Here is a 20,988-nt window from a genome sequence, read left to right on the forward strand (position 1 = left end):
ACAGAGAGGAAGGAGGAGGGGGGAGTGGAGAAGCAGATGGGCGCTTCTCCTGTGTGCCCTGGCCGGGAATCGAACCCGGGACTTCCGCACGCCAGGCCGACGCACTACCATTGAGCCAACCAGCCAGGGCAAGCCAGAATATTGATCTGTGAAGTCCCATCCGTCATCGATAGAGAGACTCTCCTGCGATGCCAAGTCCCTTGCATTTCCCCAACCAGATCCTATTCTCAAGATAACGGGAATCCTGCACAGGTAAGTACTGGCGGTGAGTGGGGGCTGGCTGAGTGTGCTGCAAATGTCTGCTGCACGGTGGACGGACTGCCAATTTTCTGCTACTGATTAATCCTCATGTACTTTAGGGGACCCACATTTTAAAATATTTGATGAGGGTAGCAAATAGATTTCAATTCCTAATGATTCAGTTCTCTATAAAAAGAGTAAATATCACTACAGTAAGTTCAGCTCATTAGTAGCTACATGACAAGCATCATCCTAGCTATTCATTATTTTTTTCCTCCATTTAATCTGTGAACTAACACGGAGAAGAAGTAGCCATGTTTTCCTTTCCCAATTTGCAAAGGAGAACTCTGAGGTTTGGGGAGATAATTTGCCTGGTTTTAGAAAAGGGGGGAAAGAGACAACTGACTCCAAATACATGTGAGACCTAAGCCCCCTCCATCTCATGCTGTCCGACACAGCAGATCCAGTTTGATGGAGTTGATATAAAAACAGTACAACTAGTTCAGCTGGCAACGAGAACTTAAAGAAATCAGCACCTATCTAAGTCGTCTGCATATTTTGGACACTTCCTTAAAATGTAAAATAACCCAAATGTGAAATTAACATAGGAAAAAATAGGGTCTAACGGCAGCACTCATTTATTTGCCTTCCTAGGAAAGAATGGAAACCAAACTGTCGAGTTTAATCATCATTTGTACAATCATTCCTACTAAAAGTAAAAGTGCATGAAATATATAGCAGTTAAAAAACTAAAAATGGTCAGTGGAAAACTAGTGAGCTTCCTTCTCATCATCTACTTAGTATTTGCCAAACTTAAAAATTCTAAAGTATAGATAACTTGTCACTCACGCTTCAAGCCCCTCTATCCACTCCACCCCCACCAGCCTTCTTTGACACATGCAGCCTCTTAACCACCAGCAAAATTCACAAGTGCAGCCATTCCCATCCCAGTGCCCATTCCCATTACAATGCCATTCCCATCCCAGAGCCATTCCCATTCCAAAGCCATTCTCATCCCAGTGCCATTCCCATCCCAGTGCCCATCCCCATCCCAGTGCCCATTCCCATCCCAGTGCCATTCCCATCCCAGTGCCCATTCCCATCCCAGTGCCCATTCTCATCCCAGTGCCCATCCCCATCCCAGTGCCTGTTCTCATCCCAGTGCCCGTTCCCATCCCAGAGCCATTCCCATCCCAGTGCCATCCCCATCCCAGTGCCATCCCCATCCCAGTGCCCATTCCCATCCCAGTGCCCATTCCCATCCCAGTGCCCATCCCCATCCCAGTGCCCATTCCCATCCCAGTGCCATCCCCATCAAAGTGCCATCCCCATCCCAGTGCCCATTCCCATCCCAGTGCCATCCCCATCCCAGTGCCCATTATGATTCTAGTGCCCATTCCCATCCCAGTGCCATCCCCATCCCAGTGCCCATTCCCATCCCAGTGCCCATCCCCATTCCAGTGCCATCCCCATCAAAGTGCCATCCCTATCCCAGTGCCATCCCTATCCCAGTGCCGATTCCCATCCCAGTGCCCATTCCCATCCCAGTGCCATTCCCATCCCAGTGCCCGTTCCCATCCAGTGCCCATTACCATCCCAGTGCCATCCCCATCCCAGTGCCCATTACCATCCCAGTGCCATCCCCATCCCAGTGCCCATTACCATCCCAGTGCCATCCCCATCCCAGTGCCCATTACCATCCCAGTGCCATTTCCATCCCAGTGCCCATTCCCATTCCAGTGCCATTCCCATCCCAGTGCCCGTTCCCATCCAGTGCCCGTTACCATTCTAGTGCCCATTCCAGTGCCATTCCCATCCCAGTGCCATTCCCATCTCAGTGCCCATTACCATTCCAGTGCCCATCCCAGTGCCATTCCCATCCCAGTGCCCATTCCAATCCCAGTGCCATTCCCATCCAGTGCCCGTTACCATTCCAGTGCCCGTTCCAGTGCCATTCCCATCCCAGTGCCATTCCCCATCCCAGTGCCATTCCCATCCCAGTGCCATCCCCATCCCAGTGCCCATCCCCATCCCAGTGCCATCCCCATCCCAGTGCCATCCCCATCCCAGTGCCCATCACCATCCCAGTACCATTCCCATCCCAGTGCCATTCCCATCCCAGTGTGAAAGAGTGGACAGGCCCCCGGGTTAGCAGTGTGTACATACAAGCCGTTACAGTCATATGCCCCTTCCTGCTTCAAACCCCCACAGAGAGGATGAAATGCATTTCATTTCCCTTCAAGTTGGGGTGAGGAGGTCAGTGATTTTAGGCAAATTTCAATACCGCTGTGGCCAAATTTTAGAAGAACAATGAAGCCTGTTTGTTAAATGAATGCTGATAGTTTATTAAGTCCTCCCTGATCAGTGAGTCCTTTATGGATGAGGTATTTTTTTTCTTTTTTCCTATTTTGTTGTTGTATCTGCCTCCTTGCATGGAACTTTGATACATTTTGATGGTACCAAAGCAGCTCTGGTACCACAGAATGTAAGTTGAAACCAATTATATCTTTTATCCCTTTGTAAAACTTTCTACTACAGTGAACATTCCATATTATTTTATATTAGTTTCAAGGGTAGAGCTTAGCAATTAGACTTTTACAAAATTTACAAAGTGATCCCTCCCCACCCCGATAATTCTAGTACCCATCTGGCCCCACACAGAGTTCTTACTATTATTAATCTACTCGATTCTCTAGGCCGAACCTCACATCCCTGTGACTGTTTTAAAACTACCAATCTGTGCTACTTAATCCCTTCATCTTTTTCACCCAATTGCCCCAAATTCTTTCCGAGAAAAGAAGGACCAACGATTCCTTAACAGTGAGAACCACAAACAACCCTCCTGTTGCAGTCTCCGGAAAACCCACGGGCCTGTGCTGAGTGAGAATTTTGGCACTGGGGGAGAGTAGAAATTGTATCCTTCTTTCTGATGGAAGTTTTAGCTCTGCCAGTTAAAAGCAATGGGACTTCATGGAGTTTTATTACCCCCCCCCCAGGCCTCATTTTCTTCATCTGTTGGATGAGCTAATAGTAGTATCTTCCTTAAAAGGTTGTTATAGGAATAAATAACTAATTACTGGTATATGGTAGGTCCTCAGGGTGGCACATAAGCTGTGAATACTTGAAAAATAAATCAATAGCTTGAAAATGATAGACTATATGGAAGCATCTACCAAATAATTTAATCTCTTCTAGGCACCAGACCAATTCATTGACTTACTTTGTTACTTGTCAAGCAAGATATATTTCCATAGCAAGTGGCAAAGGTAGGCTTATGAGTTATGAGTATGCAGAACAGAGTTTATTCTTATAGTATTTATTAATCACTGCATCATTTTTCATATGAACAACTATACAGCGATCTTTGCTGCTCCTTGTATTTATATTTATGTATATATAGTTTGTATATATTTGGCTGACTATATTCTCCATTTTAATTTATATTTTCTTTAATACTCCTCCATGGGAAGTGCTAAAAGACGAATCATTCCTAGAAATTTTATGTTTCTTGCTCCTGCATCTAACTAGCTTTGGAAATTAGGCAGCTTGTTTCCTCTGAGCTGCAGTTTCATTTGCACACAATGTGGGTGGAAATAATGTCTGCTCACCTGGAAGCATCAGTGTGGTAACCGGAATGAAATTAAATCTGCAAACAGCACAGCGTGACATGTACAGGAAGAATCTATATATATTTTTTTAGTGTCTGACATTAACTTATTTTAAGTACGACCATGAACCACTGCAGTTAAAATGTACTTCACTATCTTTTTTTCTTAAAATTATAATGCACTGTAGAAATTTAAAGGAGAGAAATTTTCCTGTGAATCTGCTACAAATGACTGAAGGAGTCTTAAAGTAATTGGGTAAATTTTCTTGTCTGAATATAGATGTGAATGTGTTTGCTTAAGATTCTTTTTTTTTTTTTTTTTCATTTTTCTGAAGCTGGAAACAGGGAGAGACAGTCAGACAGACTCCCGCATGCGCCCGACCGGGATCCACCCGGCACGCCCACCAGGGGGCGACGCTCTGCCCACCAGGGGGCGATGCTCTGCCCATCCTGGGCGTCGCCATGTTGCGACCCTCCTGGGTGTCGCCATATTGCGACCAGAGCCACTCTAGCGCCTGGGGCAGAGGCCACAGAGCCATCCCCAGCGCCCGGGCCATCTTTTGCTCCAATGGAGCCTTGGCTGCGGGAGGGGAAGAGAGAGACAGAGAGGAAGGCGCGGCGGAGGGGTGGAGAAGCAAATGGGCGCTTCTCCTATGTGCCCTGGCCGGGAATCGAACCCGGGTCCTCCGCACGCTAGGCCGACGCTCTACCGCTGAGCCAACCGGCCAGGGTGCTTAAGATTCTTGAAATAGTTCAAGATTAAATATTATTTAATGTTCAGATTTCGCTTCTTGCTTTATTTATATCTATTTTCCATTACTCAAGATAAATGAGTTAACTCTATTCCATACTGCATACAGATCAATAATGTGTTATTCCTTCAGAAACAAAGGTGTAGAACAGTGGTCCCCAACCTTTTTTGAGCCACGGACTGGTTTAATGTCAGAAAATATTTTCACGGACCTGCCTTTAGGGTGGGATGGATAAATGTATCACATGACTGAGACAAGCGTCAAGAGTGAGTCTTAGACGGATGTAACAGAGGGAATCTGGTCATTTAAAAAAAATAAAACATCGTTCAGACTTAAATATAAATAAAACGAAAATAATGTAAGTTATTTAGTCTTTCTCTGCGGACCGGTACCAAATGGCCCACGGACCGCTACCAGTCCGCAGCCCGGGGGGTTGGGGACCACTAGTGTAGAAAGTTCTTTATAATTCACAATCTAGAGGAGGGCTGATGTTTATTTTATAGGAAATAACTAGTCACTGGGGACAGAGGGGGGTGGGAACAGAAAAGACTTTGAGGGTTGGGCACACAATGCAGTGTATGTCTTTTTATGTGTGTGCCTTCTCTTTGAAAGAAAATGTCTTCTAAATTATTTTACTATCCATCCATCAAAATAATCCAACATTCTTCATGAAGACCAAAGTTGTCACCTCTAAGACCTCAACGTTTCAGAAGCAAACTTTATCTTGAGAATTATACAAATATGTGTATTCATAAGATTAGATAGGCTAATGATATTTGTATTTCATAAGACTATCAATGAAATTGTTAGTACAATTCCAAATGGGAATGAAAAAGAAACTCGAGTTTGAAGGTCTCTTGATTTTTACCAAAATTTTATAGAAAACAGTAAATATTCCCTGGAAATACTTAGCCTTTTTTTTTTTTTTTTTTACATTTTACTTGTTGGCCTGCCCTAATTAACTTTTAGGCAATTGTTTTTACCTTTGTTCTCAGGTGTCATTCAGTTTCCTTCCACCTTTTTCCTCCTTCCCACTTTCCTGTCATCTTTTCTCCCTCCTACCAGAGTTTTCTCTAGGAGATTTTATAAATCCTTTGGAACCTGAATATTCAAAGGTTTTAAAATCAGCCTCAGAAGACAACATTTAATGCATGAAATGTTTTAAAATGAATTGTAAGGTCTCCCATCCAGTGTCATATCAAGAGAACTCAAGTTATCCTATTATCAGCGACTCATTCAAAATTTTCCACTTCCTGAGCTCTCTAATTAATTTAATCAAATATTTGCTGTGTGGACATTTCTCTACATAAACACACACACAGAAGTAATCTTATACAAGTAAGATCAAACTACACATATTCCTTTTTAACTTGCTTATTTATCAGTATATTGATGAAATGTTTGCAAACACAAGCATGTATTCTTTTAATTGCTTCTGCAGTATTCTATTATATTGATGCAACATAATGTATTTAATACCTCTCATAATCAAACAGGTTTTACTTTTATAAACAATGCTTCAATGAACATCTTCGTGTATAATATTATCATTTACTTTTATCTACTTGACTGATGATCTACTTGGGATAAAATCCCAGGCTTGGAACTTCAGGGTATAAGGGTATTCATATCTAACTTGTGACATATTGCTGCATGCTTTCTAAAGAGTCTTTACTAGTTTACAGGCCCCCAAGTAATATGAGCCCACAGAGGATTTATTGGCATACTTTTCTCCTTTAGTAATCCATTGGAAAAAAATTTTACTACTTATATTACTAGTTTTGGTAAGCATCTCTTCTTGTTTACTGGCATTCATGTGTCTTTTATAGTATAAACTGCTTGTTCATCCTGTTATCTCCCTGTTCTATGAGGATATTTCTCTTTGTCTTATTAATTTATAAGAAGACTGTATTTATTGATACTTTGCCTGGAAATTATTCTGTAATATTTTTCCAAATATAGCATCTGTCTTAATATTTGTCATAATATATTTTTCCTGTAGAAATTTAAAATTTTTAAATATTCAAATCTATCAATCTTTCAAACAATTTTTTTTCTGATTGATTTCTTTAAAAAAAATTTTTTTAAGTGAGAGATGGGGAGAGAGTGAGGGAGACTTCTGTATGTACCCTGACCAGATCTATCCAGCAAACCCCATCTAGGGCCAATGCTGGAATCAACCAAGCTATTTTCAGCACCAGAGGCTGACAGGTAAGCCAAGCTATCCTCAGTGCCCAGGGCGAATGCTCATCAATCAAGCCCCTGGCTGATAGAGGGGGAAAAGGGAGAGAAGGGGAGGGGGAGAGAAGCACACAGGTTACTTCTCCTGTGTGCCTTGACTGAGAATCAAATTCAGATGTCCAAACACCAGGCTGATGCTGTATCCCCTGAACCAACCAGCCAGGACCTCTGATTGATTTTCATGTGTGGAAAGGCCTTCTCTATCTTGACAATTATAAAAATATTCAATTTATCAGAATCTATTTTCTCTTTATCTTTTATGTTCCTTGCAACTGTTTACAAAGGTCATGCACATTATTGTAATGCAGAGAAAAATACAAGAAGGTAATCATTTTTAAAATAACTAAGAATCAAGTTTTTATTTAAATTGTAACATGTGCTAATAGTTACTTTTCAGCCTATGCATGAGGATATACAAATGCTAGACTTCCTAAAAAAAAATCTTATGGTATTATTGTCTGAAGGTTACGTGCTGGCAAAGAAGGGAAACCATACTAGCCCATGTTCTGAATTTTCCCTGGTAAGGTCATTACGGTAATCAGAGGTATGCTTAATGGGCACGCTAATTTCCATGAAGTCAATATCCAAATGTTCACTATTAAACTTATCACTCCTAAAAGAACTTTAAATGGCTCTGCGATAGTCATGCTCTAAAAGCTGAATAAAAATGGCATAATTAATGGTCACTGGTGTCATTTTACATGATCGTAGTTTTGGCTATGTGTGTGGCACACAGCTGTAGAATGCAGAGGGGAAATTACAAATTCAACAGACTAAATACTCCGTTCATTTGTTGCTTTTTAGTCTGTCACTCAACAAACTACTCTTTAATTGATATTTCCTTTATTGATGCTATGATTGTGTTTATAAATGAGGGATAGTCTTTGTTATTGAGGTTCTTGTTTCTGGGAGAGAATAAAAATACATAGATTATTGGAATGTAATGGGATAAGTGCTTTGGGAGCCCAAGAGCAGGCCCCCTAATTGCCTTTAAGGAAGTTAAAAGGGGGAGCTATAAAGCTGGTTTGTCTTTCAACAGAGTAAACATTGAGGTGACTATAGCTTCTGGGATCTTGAAGACGCATGAATAGTGCAAAGTACATGTTCTCAAAATACCAGCAGAAACACGAGGAAAGTTGGTCAAAGCATCATTAAGTATTTCCTACACACTCAGCCAGTAAAACTCCACTAACTGTATTTGGCCAATAAAAATATTTTAGTCCCTGTAATTAGCCCTCCTGCTAATCCTAGCCCTCATGAAGAAGTTGTTTCTACAGGTTCTAAAAGTGAAAAAAGCATATGGAAGTCATATTTTCAGGGATTAAGGAACTCATAATTTTTTTTATTATTAAAATAAAGTCTTAATAGAGGCTTTTTACGATGGAACAGGCTGTCAACTAGGTGATTTGATGTGAATGAGCTGACTACAGTGGAAAACTTTCTTGTCAGTCCTTTTGTTAAAGATCCGATATATTTTTACCTTTAACCTTATATAAGAATTTTTTACAATGAGGCTTAATTTTATTAAAAAGTATTACCCATATATCATAACTAAGAATTCAGAAGATGGGGTTTAATGGGCCAGTCTGGCATTCATGTTTTCTTAACCTTGAAAACACAAGGGCTTTTATTTTCAAGTGAAGCTTTACACTCACAGGGTGCTCGATCATATAAGTATATGGGTGCCAATCTCTGTACCACTCCTGTATTCCATCCTGTCTATAAACTAAACTAAAAATAAAAGTAAAAATTTAAACGTAATTTCCTTAGTAATATAGAACATCAATTGATCTTCTAGAAAGCCTGAAAAAATTATGGCACATTTCATAGATGCTTATAGTTTAGCATTCAGTTAAATTTCTTCTTTAAATTGACAAATTTAATAAAAATACATTTACTTCAAAGAAAACTTATTCATAATAAATTTGCACCCAAACCTCACACTATATGCCAACTATTAACTCAAAATAACTCAGAGACCTGAATGTAAAGAAGCTAAAGTTACAAAGATCTTAGAAAAAAGCAAGTGTAAACCTTTGTGACCTTGAGGGAGGCAATGGTTCTTACACATCAAGAGCAATGCCACAAAAGAAAAAAATAAATTGGATGTCATCAAAACAAGAAACTTTGTGCTTCAAAAGATACAATCAAGGAAGTAAAAAGACAACTGACAGAATAAGAGAAAATATTTGTAATTTTTTTTTAAATTTTATTTATTCATTTTAGAGAGGAGAGAGAAAGGGAGAGAGAGAGATACAGAGAGGGAGAGAGAAAGAGAGAAGGTAGGGAGGAGCTGGAAGCATCAACTCCCATATGAGCTTTGGCCAGGTAAGCCCAGGGTTTCGAACCAGCGACCTCAGCATTTCCAGGTCAATGCTTTATCCACTGTGCCACCACAGGTCAGGCAAGAGAAAATATTTGTAAAATTGTATCTGATAAAGAACTTGAAACGTACACTGCTGGTGAGGTGGAGGTGCCTCCACTTTGGAAAACAGTTTCATGGTTTCTCAAGATGTTAAACATACAATTACCAAATCAGCCAGCCATTCTACACCTACGCATATGCCCAAAAGAAATGAAAACATGTCCAAACAAAAACTTCTACATGAAAGTTCATAGCAGCATCATTCAAATCAGCCAAAAAGTATAAACAAGCCAAATACCCATCAGCTGGTAAATGTATAAACAAAATATAATCTCTGCAACAGAATATTATACAGCAGTTAAAAACAATGACATGCTACAACATGGATGAATCTTGAAAATGTTACGCTCCATTAAAGAAGCTATTCATGAAAGACCACACATGTTGCATGTTCCATTTACATGAAATGTCTATAATAGTCAAATATACAGTGACAGAAAGTAGATTAATGTTTATCAGGGTCTGGAGCAAGGTAGAAAGGGAAGTGATTGTTTATGAGTATGGAATTTCTTTTTTTTAGAGTGATGAAACTATTCTAACATTACATAGCAGTCATGGTTTTAAAATTTTGAATACACTAAAAATCAACCGAGCTGTATAGTTTGGAAGGGTTCAGTTATTGTGTGTGAAGAAGGATGTTCACCCATGTGACCCCGGAAGGACCGCTATGCCCTCACCATGTTGTGAGAGAAGCGGCTCGATGTCTCAGACAGAAAACGTGGGTGAATCATAAAATTCAGCCTTTTGGGTGAAAACTCCAAAATACCTTTACTCTTGGCAAGAGATTAAGTTTCTCTTGGCCTAACGATAAGTGGTGAATTGAAAGAGAAGAGGATGCTTAGACCAGAGGCTGGCTAGGTAGATGTGCTGGAGTCAGCCTTTATAAAATGCACGTTTCCAAGGATGCATCGCGCTGGCACATGGACCTTTACTTCTGAACTCTCTTTGGTTGAACCTCACCATCCCCACTTCTTTCAAGTGCCGGAAAGTCTCCAAACTTTAACCTCATTCTTATGCTCAAAACCTGAAATATAAATGCTAAAACCAGGTCTGTCCTCTTTGGAATTGTATAGTTACAGCATAAGTATAGTTAAAATCAGTAACCTTAATCCCCAGTGGCCAACACCATTTATACTTTACTGATTTACTTGCTGTGCGAGTGAGTGAAAATGAATAAAAAACAAGTAGAGAAAAGTAGCACTTTCAAATCAATAAAATGTCCCTTACGTTGGCAGGGAATAAAGGTATTTAATTTTCTCTAAACTCAAAAATTCCAGGAATGCTGGGGCCAGTTTTTTGGGGTACATTTGAAAGCTTAGGGTGTCTACATTTCTATGTCTCAAAAGCATTTTAGGAGCTAACAATACTGAATTGTACAGCCCATTGCTAATGTAACATTAATTGATAATTGTTGTAGTCTTGTAATTATGATCGGGTAACATCGAATCCATTCAAATATTAGAAACTGTAAATAAAATAAAGCTTTTTTTCTGGAACTCTACATAATTACCTCTAATATTTTCAATTTTTTTATCCTCATTTGTTCATTTATTTATTAGGAAAATATTTGAGTTTCTACATTGTGCATTGCTAGGCTGACTCATATTTGTGTTTTTATACAATACATTTATGAGACTTTTAATGAAAGGCATTGCTGTATTTATGCAAGAAACCACCCTGTAAATCTAAGTATCATTTTCTAAACATCAGGAAATATGTTCTTATTCAGATATTTAACAAATGTTACATGGTAGTGAAAAGCTACCGAACTTAGGAGAGCATGGTGAAGTGTTTTTTGAACTGAAACAAGTTTTTCCTGGGGGTATACCCTTTTCTTTTAAGCCAGAAATGATTGCCAGCTCATCTGAAGGCCCACATATAACCTTGAGTAAAGAGAGCCATTTCATTTATTAACCACGTGGTATAGAGCCTCAAATCTTCAGATTACCAAGGCTTATTTTCAAAGATAATTTAAATTTGCACGTGATATTAGGTCCTATGCTACGTGAAAATGGAAACTTCTGAGTTAGACACATTATATATGTAAGGCTTGTGCTCTGTCTCTAGCAACTGTAAACATATTTCTGGATTTATTTTATTAAGAAATATATACATGCAGCCCTGTCTGGTTGGCTCAGCAGTAGAACATCACTTGGGTGTGGAAAGTCCCAGGCACAATTCCCGGTTAGGGCACACAGGAGAAGCCTCCATCTGCTTCTCCACCCTGCCAATTCCCCTTCCTTCTCTCTTCCCCTCTCACAGCCATGGCTTAAATCAGTGGTCCCCAACCCCCAGGCCATGGACTGGTACCAGTCCGTGGGCCATTTGGTACCGGTCCACAGAGAAAGAATAAATAACTTACATTATTTCCGTTTTATTTATATTTAAGTCTGAACAATGTTTTATTTTTTAAAAATGACCAGATTCCCCTCTGTTACATCCATCTAAGACTCACTCTTGATGCTTGTCTCGGTCACGTGATACATTTATCCGTCCCACCCTAAAGGCCGGTCCGTGAAAATATTTTCTGACATTAAACCGGTCCGTGGCCCAAAAAAGGTTGGGGACCACTGGCTTAAATGGTTCTAGCAAATGGACCTGGGCGCTAAGTATGGCTCCATGACCTCGCCTCAGTTGCTAAAATAGCTCAGTAGCCAGGCAACAGAGCAGCAGTCCCGGATGGGCAAAGCATTGCCCAGTAGGTGTCTTGTGTGGGTGACCAAGCGATCCTGGTCGGGACGCTTGTGGGAGTCTGTCTCTCTGCCTCCCTGCCTCTCAGAGTTAATTTTAAAAACTGAGGTACATACATACATTAAAGAGCAAAGAATGCATGCATTTTAAGTGTACAGCTTGATATGCATATATTCTAGTCACTTTAGAGCCAACTTCAAAATAATTCTTACTCTTCAATCTGTCACATCCACTCATTATTATCAGCCTGACTGCATCCATCCATTCATTCATTCATTTGTCCATTCAGTGTCTATTTAACAAAGGCAAACATGTGCCAGGTGCATGTGAATAACACACACAACATTTATATCGTAGAAGAGCAATAACCAACCATGAACAAGAAAATTTCAGAAAGTTGTAAAAAAATCAAATGAGAGAAGGTGAAATAGTGAATGCGTTGTGGGTAGGCATTATGAGGGAGGGACCTATAAACATAACTCAAATAGCAGAAGGAGGAGCCACATAAAAGTTTTAAGAAGAAGAAGGTTCTAGGCCCTGAGATGGGAATGCACTGGCTCGTTCAAAGAGCATGAAGACCAGAGAGGATGAACTACAGAAAGAGACAGTGACTCGTGATGAAGTGGAGGGCAGGCCTGTGCAGGGCCAAGTCACTGGGTTCTTGTGGGATGAAGTTTAGATTTCTATTTGAAACACAGAGAAAAGATGTTAGGTTTAATGTGGGAGCGTGACATGATTTGATTTGTATTTTTGGAAATTTCACTTTGTGTGCCATGTGCAAATTTAGAGACAAGGAGGCCAATTAGAAAGTTACTTCAGCCTAACCAGGCAGTGGCGCAGTGGAGAGAGTGTCAGCCTGGAATGCGGAAGACCCAGGTTCAAAACCCTGAGGTCTCCAGCTTGAGTGCGGGTTTAGAGTTTATCTGGTTTGAGCAAAGCTCAGCAGCTAGAGCCCAAGGTCGCTGGCTCGAGCAAGGGGTCACTCGGTCTGATGAAGGCCCATGGTCAAGGCACATATGAGAAAGCAATCAATGAACAAGTAAGGTGACACAACGAATAATTGATGTTTCTCATCTCTCTCCCTTTCTGTCTGTCTGTCCCTATCTATCCCTCTGTCTGACTCTCTGTCACTATCAAAAAAAAAAAAAAAAGAAAAGATACTTCAGAGTCTATCATGGTGGTTGGATAAATGTGCTATCAATGGAGATAGGGAAGTGTACATTCTAGATTTAATTTGGACACAGAGGCAATAGGCCTAGTTGAAAGAGTGGATGCGGGGATGGTAGTAGGTGGTGCTGAGGGAAAGGGGGGATTTAAGAAAGACACCCAGGTTTTCACTTCACCACCAGGGAAGGTGATGTTGCCATTTATAGAGCCTGAGACTCCTGGGAGAGTAATGAATTTAGAATTAGGGACAATCATCACCTGCCTATACTGTTAGAACAGCTTTCTTACTGTACTGATGTCTACTTTCTGGCACGTTCTCAACAATTCATTCTAGAAAAATCTCATGTATCCAGACTGATCCAAAAGAAAAGGAAATTTTTAACAGATCAAAAATAAGAAAAACCATGATATGGTTTTCAAAGTCTTACCTTAAAAATAGGTTCAGATTTTATAAATGTTTGGGAGGCATTCTGTCAACTTATCATGGCAAAGAAAAATTTGACATTTAATAATATAGAAATAATAAGGTGTAGAACTTTTTTCTTTTATGAAATTATCAAGTCCCTCATTCAAAGCCTGACAAGGGTAACATAAGCACAAGGAGCACAGACCATCTCCCCTATGAATATTAATGTAAACATCCCAAAAGGAATGGCAGGTACATTGAGTTGGAGAGGGTAATAATAAGTAAATAATAGGAATTGTAGTGTTAATCTAAAGCTGATCAAGTATTTATTCTGTGTCAGTGGCCTTTTAAATTCTTCCTTATATTAGCTGTCCAGAAAGGTGGTGTATCTTCATTTTTTCAGGAGAGAGAGCTAAGACATACATAAGTGAAGTAACTTGCTCTACTTTATACACCTAATCTGATAAACTTGTTTTCCAAATCTGTGGAGAAACCACTGCATTGTTCAATAAATAGTGATAAACTAATTTTTTAACTATTCAGAAGAATTAATTTAGATCTTTTTACCATATTACAAGTCATACTGTCTTTAAATAAAGAGTTAATGTAAGCAGCAGAACCATGATGATATACAGGTATATTTTTAGATCGTATTAGGATAGGAGACAATATCAGGAAAGAAAGTGTTGACCATTGAATAGACGTTAAAGCCAAATTTAAAATAATGTGACCAACTGGGAATAATATAATATTTGACAAAGAGAAAGGTTAATGTTCTTAGTATAAAGCAAGATCTTACAAATTAGTGGAAAAATAATCAGCAAAAGCACAAAAATACAGACACAGAAATGATAGTTCCCGTGACATATACCTTAATGAAAAACTAGATGCAATTGGTAGATGTAACTAGTGCTTGAATAACATCGTTTCATTATAAAGTTAATGAGATGCTGTAGGAATTCAGTTCTTGCTTGTATCAATTAACCTATAGTAAAATTGGTCATTATACATTGTTTTTCGCTTCAAGTTTCAGGACCTATTGATGATGTTAAGTGAGGACACACAGGACATACTGTACTCAATTAGAAAAAATTAATCAAGTAAATTATGTTCACAGGTTCACACATACACACACAATATGCAACAGGTGATTATTCAGTTGTAAGGATGAAGAAAAATTGTGTTTTGTACATATTTTTAAAATGTTTTTCAGTATTCCATATTGTGATATATTATGACTATAGTAAGAAAGGGAAGGGATTATAGGGTTATTTGATAAAATGTTATTTTAAACCTTAATCAACTGTCGTTTTCCTCATTTAATAAATCTTTATAGACTGTTTTTTTCTTTTTGGTATATTTACTAAAACAATAATTCCCTAATGAAATTTATAGTAAGTAGATTCAGTTTGTAGAAAAGCCTCTATCCACAAAGTACAATACCCAACATTTTCATGTTGTATGACTCTGGAGGGCATTCTAAGATCATATTATAAAATATAAAATGCTATATCTATAAAAAATAAAACTTTTCTCATGAAGTATATATGAATGGACCCTCTCAAATCATGAGGTTGAGGGTTGGGGGCTATCAGACATTTCCTAATATATCATTTTAAAAGCCTATTTTTTATTCTTCATGCCTTTTCTATAATCCTTCTTCTAACAATGGTAGGCAACAGTCATAATTTCCTTCTTCTACTCGCAGTTAAAACTACAGTTTGACTCATCAAAATACTCTAATAAAGAAATTCTCATGACCCGCACCGGAATCATTGTTTGATAGACACACTATTATCTGTGTATACTCAGGGAACTTTAGTAATTGTGTTCTTAAATACATCATAGTATTTTATGTGTCTAGAAAAAAAATTAGTGTTTACTGAAAAATCAAATCATTATGCCTTGGTTGGGGAATTCTTTCAATTTTTAGGTTTATAGTCAAGACTGGCATATGTAAAGAACTTGAGTTTCAAAGTTCTTTAATTTATATATTCTTTTAAAAATGTTTTTAATCCATGTAACATGAAATGAATCATTTCCTAAAGTGAAGAATTCAGTGGCACTTGGTATGCCTTCACAATGTTGTGCAACAACTACCTCTATCTTGTTTCAAAACATTTCAACATCCCAAAATAAAACCAGTGCCCTAAGTAGTTGAAATTGTTCACTTTTACCTGTGTAACATAAATGATCATAAAAATGAAAGCTGCTAATTCTCCATGGTGGAATTATTAGCTAGTATTGGCTTAATACAAATATCTACAAAAGTGGCTCTCAAACTGTAGTATGTACCAGCACCCCCCGGGGGTAGGGAGGGCTTGTGAAATCACACACTGCTGCCCCTGCAGAGGGGGCGATTTGGTGGGGGGAGACCTGAGAATGTGCACTTCTAACCAGTTCCTAGGGGATGCTGATGTTGCTGGTCTAGGGACCACACTTTGGTAACCACCGATCTATGAACTCAAAAACAGCTGAAGTGACAAGCTTTCTGACTCCGTGTGAAATCCCCCTCCTCTTTGGAGAGAAAGCATATGGCTCATTTGGAGCCAGCTGGTGATGTTAAAACCCACCGGTGGGGATTACACAAAAGGTTGTTTGAACTACATCTCCTAGTCCCACTTCAGAAAGTGCAAATGTTAACCCGATTGTGGATTGAAACACTTTAAAAACTGTAAACATTGAGCTTAGCTGTAGATTTAGAGGGATGCATACAAAAAAAAAAAAGGATATTTGATTCATGATGTTGAATTAAAATTGATGAGCATGGAAAACCCCAAAGATCTTTAAGTACCACCTTGAAGAAAAAAATACAAAAACTCAACACTACAGCCCCCACCCCTTCCTATTATCTTGGATGGCGTGTAAAGACTTGGCTATAGGAGAACAGGTCAAACGCCGCGAAAGAACTACCAATTTCTGGGCCTGAACCCTTATGATAAGAATCTTAGCTTCAAAGAGTCAGGAGGTTGGACAAAGTACTGGTGATGCCTAACACTGATTTTTTTTTTAATAAATGACATTTTTTTAACTTTGAGGTATATTTGATTTATAATAAATAACAGGTGATTGAACTGTACAATTCTGAAAAGTTTTGACTTATGGATATACCACGAGATCATTAGTACAATCAAAATAGTTTAAACATTAATCACCTCAAGCTTTCTTTGTGCCATTTTGTCACCCCTTCCTCTTGTACCTCCCTGTTCCCTATCCACCAGAAAACCTTCAAACTGCTTTTTGTCACTATGCAGTAGTGTGTATTTTCTAGGATGTTTTATATAAATAAACTCATATAGTACCAGCTAAAAATATAATAAAGTTAATGAGCAAAAAAATTAGGGCAAACAAACAGAAAAACAATGCTGGATACTCCTTAACAGAAGAGCTTCAACTGCCTTTGGACCTCGGTGCTCCATCGAGCAAGCATTTAGAGAAATTCTATTGCCTGGAAAGCAGAGGAAAAAGGCTCCACTAACATAGCAGCTTTTAACTGTGCTTGCAGTTTCTCTAACTTTAATAACCCACAGAAATTGAACTCTTTGTTTTAAAGAAAGGTCTACGTATTTGACATGACTGTAATTAAAGGAGTTTAACTTGCAGCACACAGGTTTTCTAAAACATTAGAAACAATAGACCAAGAAGAGAATTAGCAATCATTCCAAACCCTTCGTTTAAAAACTCACTCTGCTTGCCCTTTTCAGTGAAGGAAGCTTTTCTGTTAATATTCTCTGACCTGAATGCGGCCCTCTATTAGAATTGTGAAGAATTTGATTTGGTTTCCGCTAGAATCTATAACCCCTGGTTAATTGTAGTGTGTCACACATTCTGTGGGTAAAACACATTTGGACAGGGATAGATAAGTCTATTTACGCTCATTCATCGCTGACATTCACTGTTTAACTCCATTTTCAGTGATGATATCCCTGGCATTTCAGTACATCCCTTTTAACTAATACCTCTACACCTCTTTAAATACCATTTTTCAGTTTATATGCCAGCTTTAAATTAGGGCAGTTTAAGGTCTGTTGTAAGAGTTTATAAGAGTCCCTCTTCTGAGATTTCCAACAATCAGCCTTTCCTTTTATTCGGTTAAAAACAATATAACAACAACAAAAATTTCATATCAAACATTCTCCTTTCTATAGAGCAATCTATGGATATTATAAAATTATACTTTGTCTCTTATGGTCAGCTTTTAAACTAGTCACATCAGAGAACTATAATTCTTATCTGACACAAGGCTAGAAAAGGTGGTGCCCCTATGTAAAGATGTGTTAAGTGATGTAAATGACATCAGCTATCCTTAAGCCTGGATCTCATCCAGTCTCAGGAGATAAAGAGAGGGCCATGGTGGAGGTGGGGTGCTGGGAAGAGGGAAGCAGGGTGGGGGAGATCAACAGAACCGTGAAAGTAAACAGCTATTATGCTTCCGGAACCGGCTTTGCTTCAAAGGAAGGGAGGTCAGGCCAGTTAACATTACAAGGTTTAGATGGATTGTATATTTTGACTTGGCTCCACGTCAATGTTTAAAAGCTTTCCAATGAAGATGAATCCCTCCACCGTACTCAAGTGCACAGAAAACTTGCTCAGAGGCCTTCTCCTTTAGAGATGAACAACTTGGGTGGGTCTGGTGGCTTTGTCACATACTAGTTATTTCCTCATCTGTGCCAAGGGACAAAGAGCACTTACATCAGGGGCTTCGCTTAGCATAAAGATTAGCACCTATCAGTACAAAGGAAATGCTCAGGAAATGTTCATTTTTAGCATTGCTTTTGACATGACCTAACTCTAAGCCCTCTAGGCCTTGACCTTGGTGTCTTCTTGTCAGGCCTGTAGCACCCAGTGGTAGCAGGATTTTGCTAATCAGTTTAAAGAGTACTTCCCACACCTTAACACCTGATCACCTTCAATAGCTGATCAAATTCTTTCTCCCCTATTCTTGGTAGCAGATCACCCTGGCCTGCCTTCAGAAACCATCATTTCAAATCAATTTGGCCACAATCCCCTTTTACCCCTGATGTTTCCTCCCAGAAATTTTCCATCCGTGGACCCCACCCTGCTCCTTAGGTATAAATCTCCACTCATTCTGGCTATATTCAGAATTGAGCCCAGTTTTGTATGAACCAAGGACTCCTGTAATCTGTTGTAAGAGTTCCTGAATAACATTTGGTTTCACATCTGTCTGTCGATGAGTTTTTAACATTGCCGCTACTACCATTATTACTTTAAAATCTGTGCTTTATATACATTTTCATATTGGGCATTACAACTTTGGGAAATGAATTAAAAACCAAATCAGTTTCGTTGATTTTCTCTTTACTTGTTTGGTATGTTTAGGTTAGTTTAGTCTCCTCAAAATTCTCCTTTTTCTCCTTGTATATTCTCCCCAGGATTATTAATTGTCTATTTTTTAAAAATCTGTGTTTTTATTTTGCACCTAAGAGGTCGATACATACCTTGAATAAAAATTCACAGACACATCCTTACAAAAAGTACCCAGGTGCTAGGTAGAATATGGGATATAGAATGTAAGACCCACTTTTAAAACAAATCAAAGGTTAAGATAGTGCTCGCTTCGGCAGCACATATACTAAAATTGGGACAATACAGAGAAGATTAGTATGGCCCCTGCGCAAGGATGACACGCAAATTCGTGAAGCGTTCCATATTAAAAAAAAAAAAGGTTAAGATAAAAAAAAATCATTTCTATAAAAATGCATGTTTAAGTACCTAATTCAAATGAAGAAGTTTGTATTCTAAGAATTAATTAGATGCGGGCTTCATGCTTAATGGATACAAGACAGACTGGGTTAAATATTTCACTTCTACAAGAGGTAATTTATTTGCTATTCTAGTTATAAAATTCCTTTAAAGCTCTTACTGATGTAGCTGTCTAAAAACTATTACTCTTTATTTTTTCAAAGACACATTAAGAGATTCTTGCAAAGCAAAGCACAGAAAGGACACTACAAGGCGTGGAGAGTCAACGGGGCTCTCAGAAAGCTCGCCTTCGTTAGCAGGCACCAAGTTGCGACTCCAAGTGCAGCCTGTGGATCACCGGCATCGCACCCACGGGGATGCAAGTGAGTTTGCAGAATCTTAGTCAGGTCCATCTCCGATCGACTCCATCAGGATCTGCATCTTAGCAAGAGCCCCAGGTGACTTGTACGCACATAAGGTTTGAAAAGCCCTGATCTGTCCAAACAGGTGTCCCAGTGATACTCCATTCTCTCTCCCCCAGAAATTTGGAGAGGAGAGCACAACTAAGCCCAGAGGCAACAGTGGTGACAGAGCATCATGGGGTCCAGCTCAAATGTCCTTAGAAGCTACTCCAGAGCCCAGGGGTTTCCCCACGCTCACCCACCATGAAGACTGACTGCACTCACAAGATGCTCATCACATGTGGGTTGGTTTGGGTAGATACTTGTATCAGGGTGTTTGTGCTGGGGGGACAAGAGGTGGGGACAAGAGACCTTTCCCCAGACACATGGTCCAATTTCCTGACTAGAAGGGGTAGGGAGGTTATAAACAGCAGAAACACAACAATACTAAATCACACAAATTCGTGAAATTGGCTGTAGTAGTCAACTAAGGAGAGCATAACGGAACATCACACTTGATTGCTTCTGTATTTTCTCACAGGTCTGGAGACAGGAAGTCCAAGTCACGAAGCAAGCCAGTTTGGATTCTCCTGAGGCCTTTCTCCGTGGCTTGCAGATGGCCGACTTCTTGCTGTATGCCCGCATAGCCTTTTCCCTGTGTGCATACATCCCTGACATCTCTTACTCTTCTTATAAGGACACCACTCCGATGGGCTTAGGGCCCCACTGTTATGACCTCACTTAACCTGAGATAGCTCTGGAAAGGCCCAATCTCAATATATATATATTTCATTGGGAGTTAGGGCTTCAATGTTTAAGTTTCTGGGGAACACAGTTCAGTGCCTAACATCAGCTATGTACGTAACAAAACACAAGTCCTGGTTCCACACAGAATTAAAAAATAATTGAGTTAGAAACGAAAACCAAGGCAATTTAGAAGCATCGCCCAATGGAAAGACAGATCACTACTACGGTAACCCACACCACCATGCCCCCCAATAATTTGGGTACCTATTTCTTTCATTTCCCCACCTTCTCTGGAGGCCTTTGCAGACCAGCTTCATGCCTGAAGCTATAGTTTCAATATATCTGAACTCTACAATTCCCAGTGCAAAGCCTGACACAAACAATCATGTATTGAATCATTTCTTACGTAGGTGTCCATTATTATTGAACTGACAGTTATTGCTGTTCACCCCTACAACAAAGATGCATTTTCAACATGGGATAATCTGGGGTGAACTTAGTATCAATTTTTTTATTTTGGTGGAGGTTAGGGGAGTTTGTGTGAAATCTTACATTTTCTAAATTGGAAGTGACCTGAGTGGTCACTTCATTCAATATTTCTATTTTAT

General features: G+C 39.3%; 1 protein-coding gene and 1 non-coding gene across 3 annotated transcripts in view; one reads left to right on the forward strand and one right to left on the reverse strand.

Annotated features, from left to right (window-relative positions):
* Positions 1-20,988, reverse strand: part of PLCB1 (phospholipase C beta 1) — a 688,569-nt gene that overhangs the window by 250,119 nt on the left and 417,462 nt on the right. The gene's annotated exons all lie outside the window — the stretch shown is intronic.
* On the forward strand, positions 19,099-19,205 carry LOC136309728 (U6 spliceosomal RNA). The gene has a single exon (XR_010726379.1). It is a non-coding gene; the product is annotated as a U6 spliceosomal RNA (small nuclear RNA).

The sequence above is a fragment of the Saccopteryx bilineata genome, chromosome 6 (genome assembly GCF_036850765.1).
Source record: "Saccopteryx bilineata isolate mSacBil1 chromosome 6, mSacBil1_pri_phased_curated, whole genome shotgun sequence".
NCBI classification, from domain to species: domain Eukaryota; kingdom Metazoa; phylum Chordata; class Mammalia; order Chiroptera; family Emballonuridae; genus Saccopteryx; species Saccopteryx bilineata.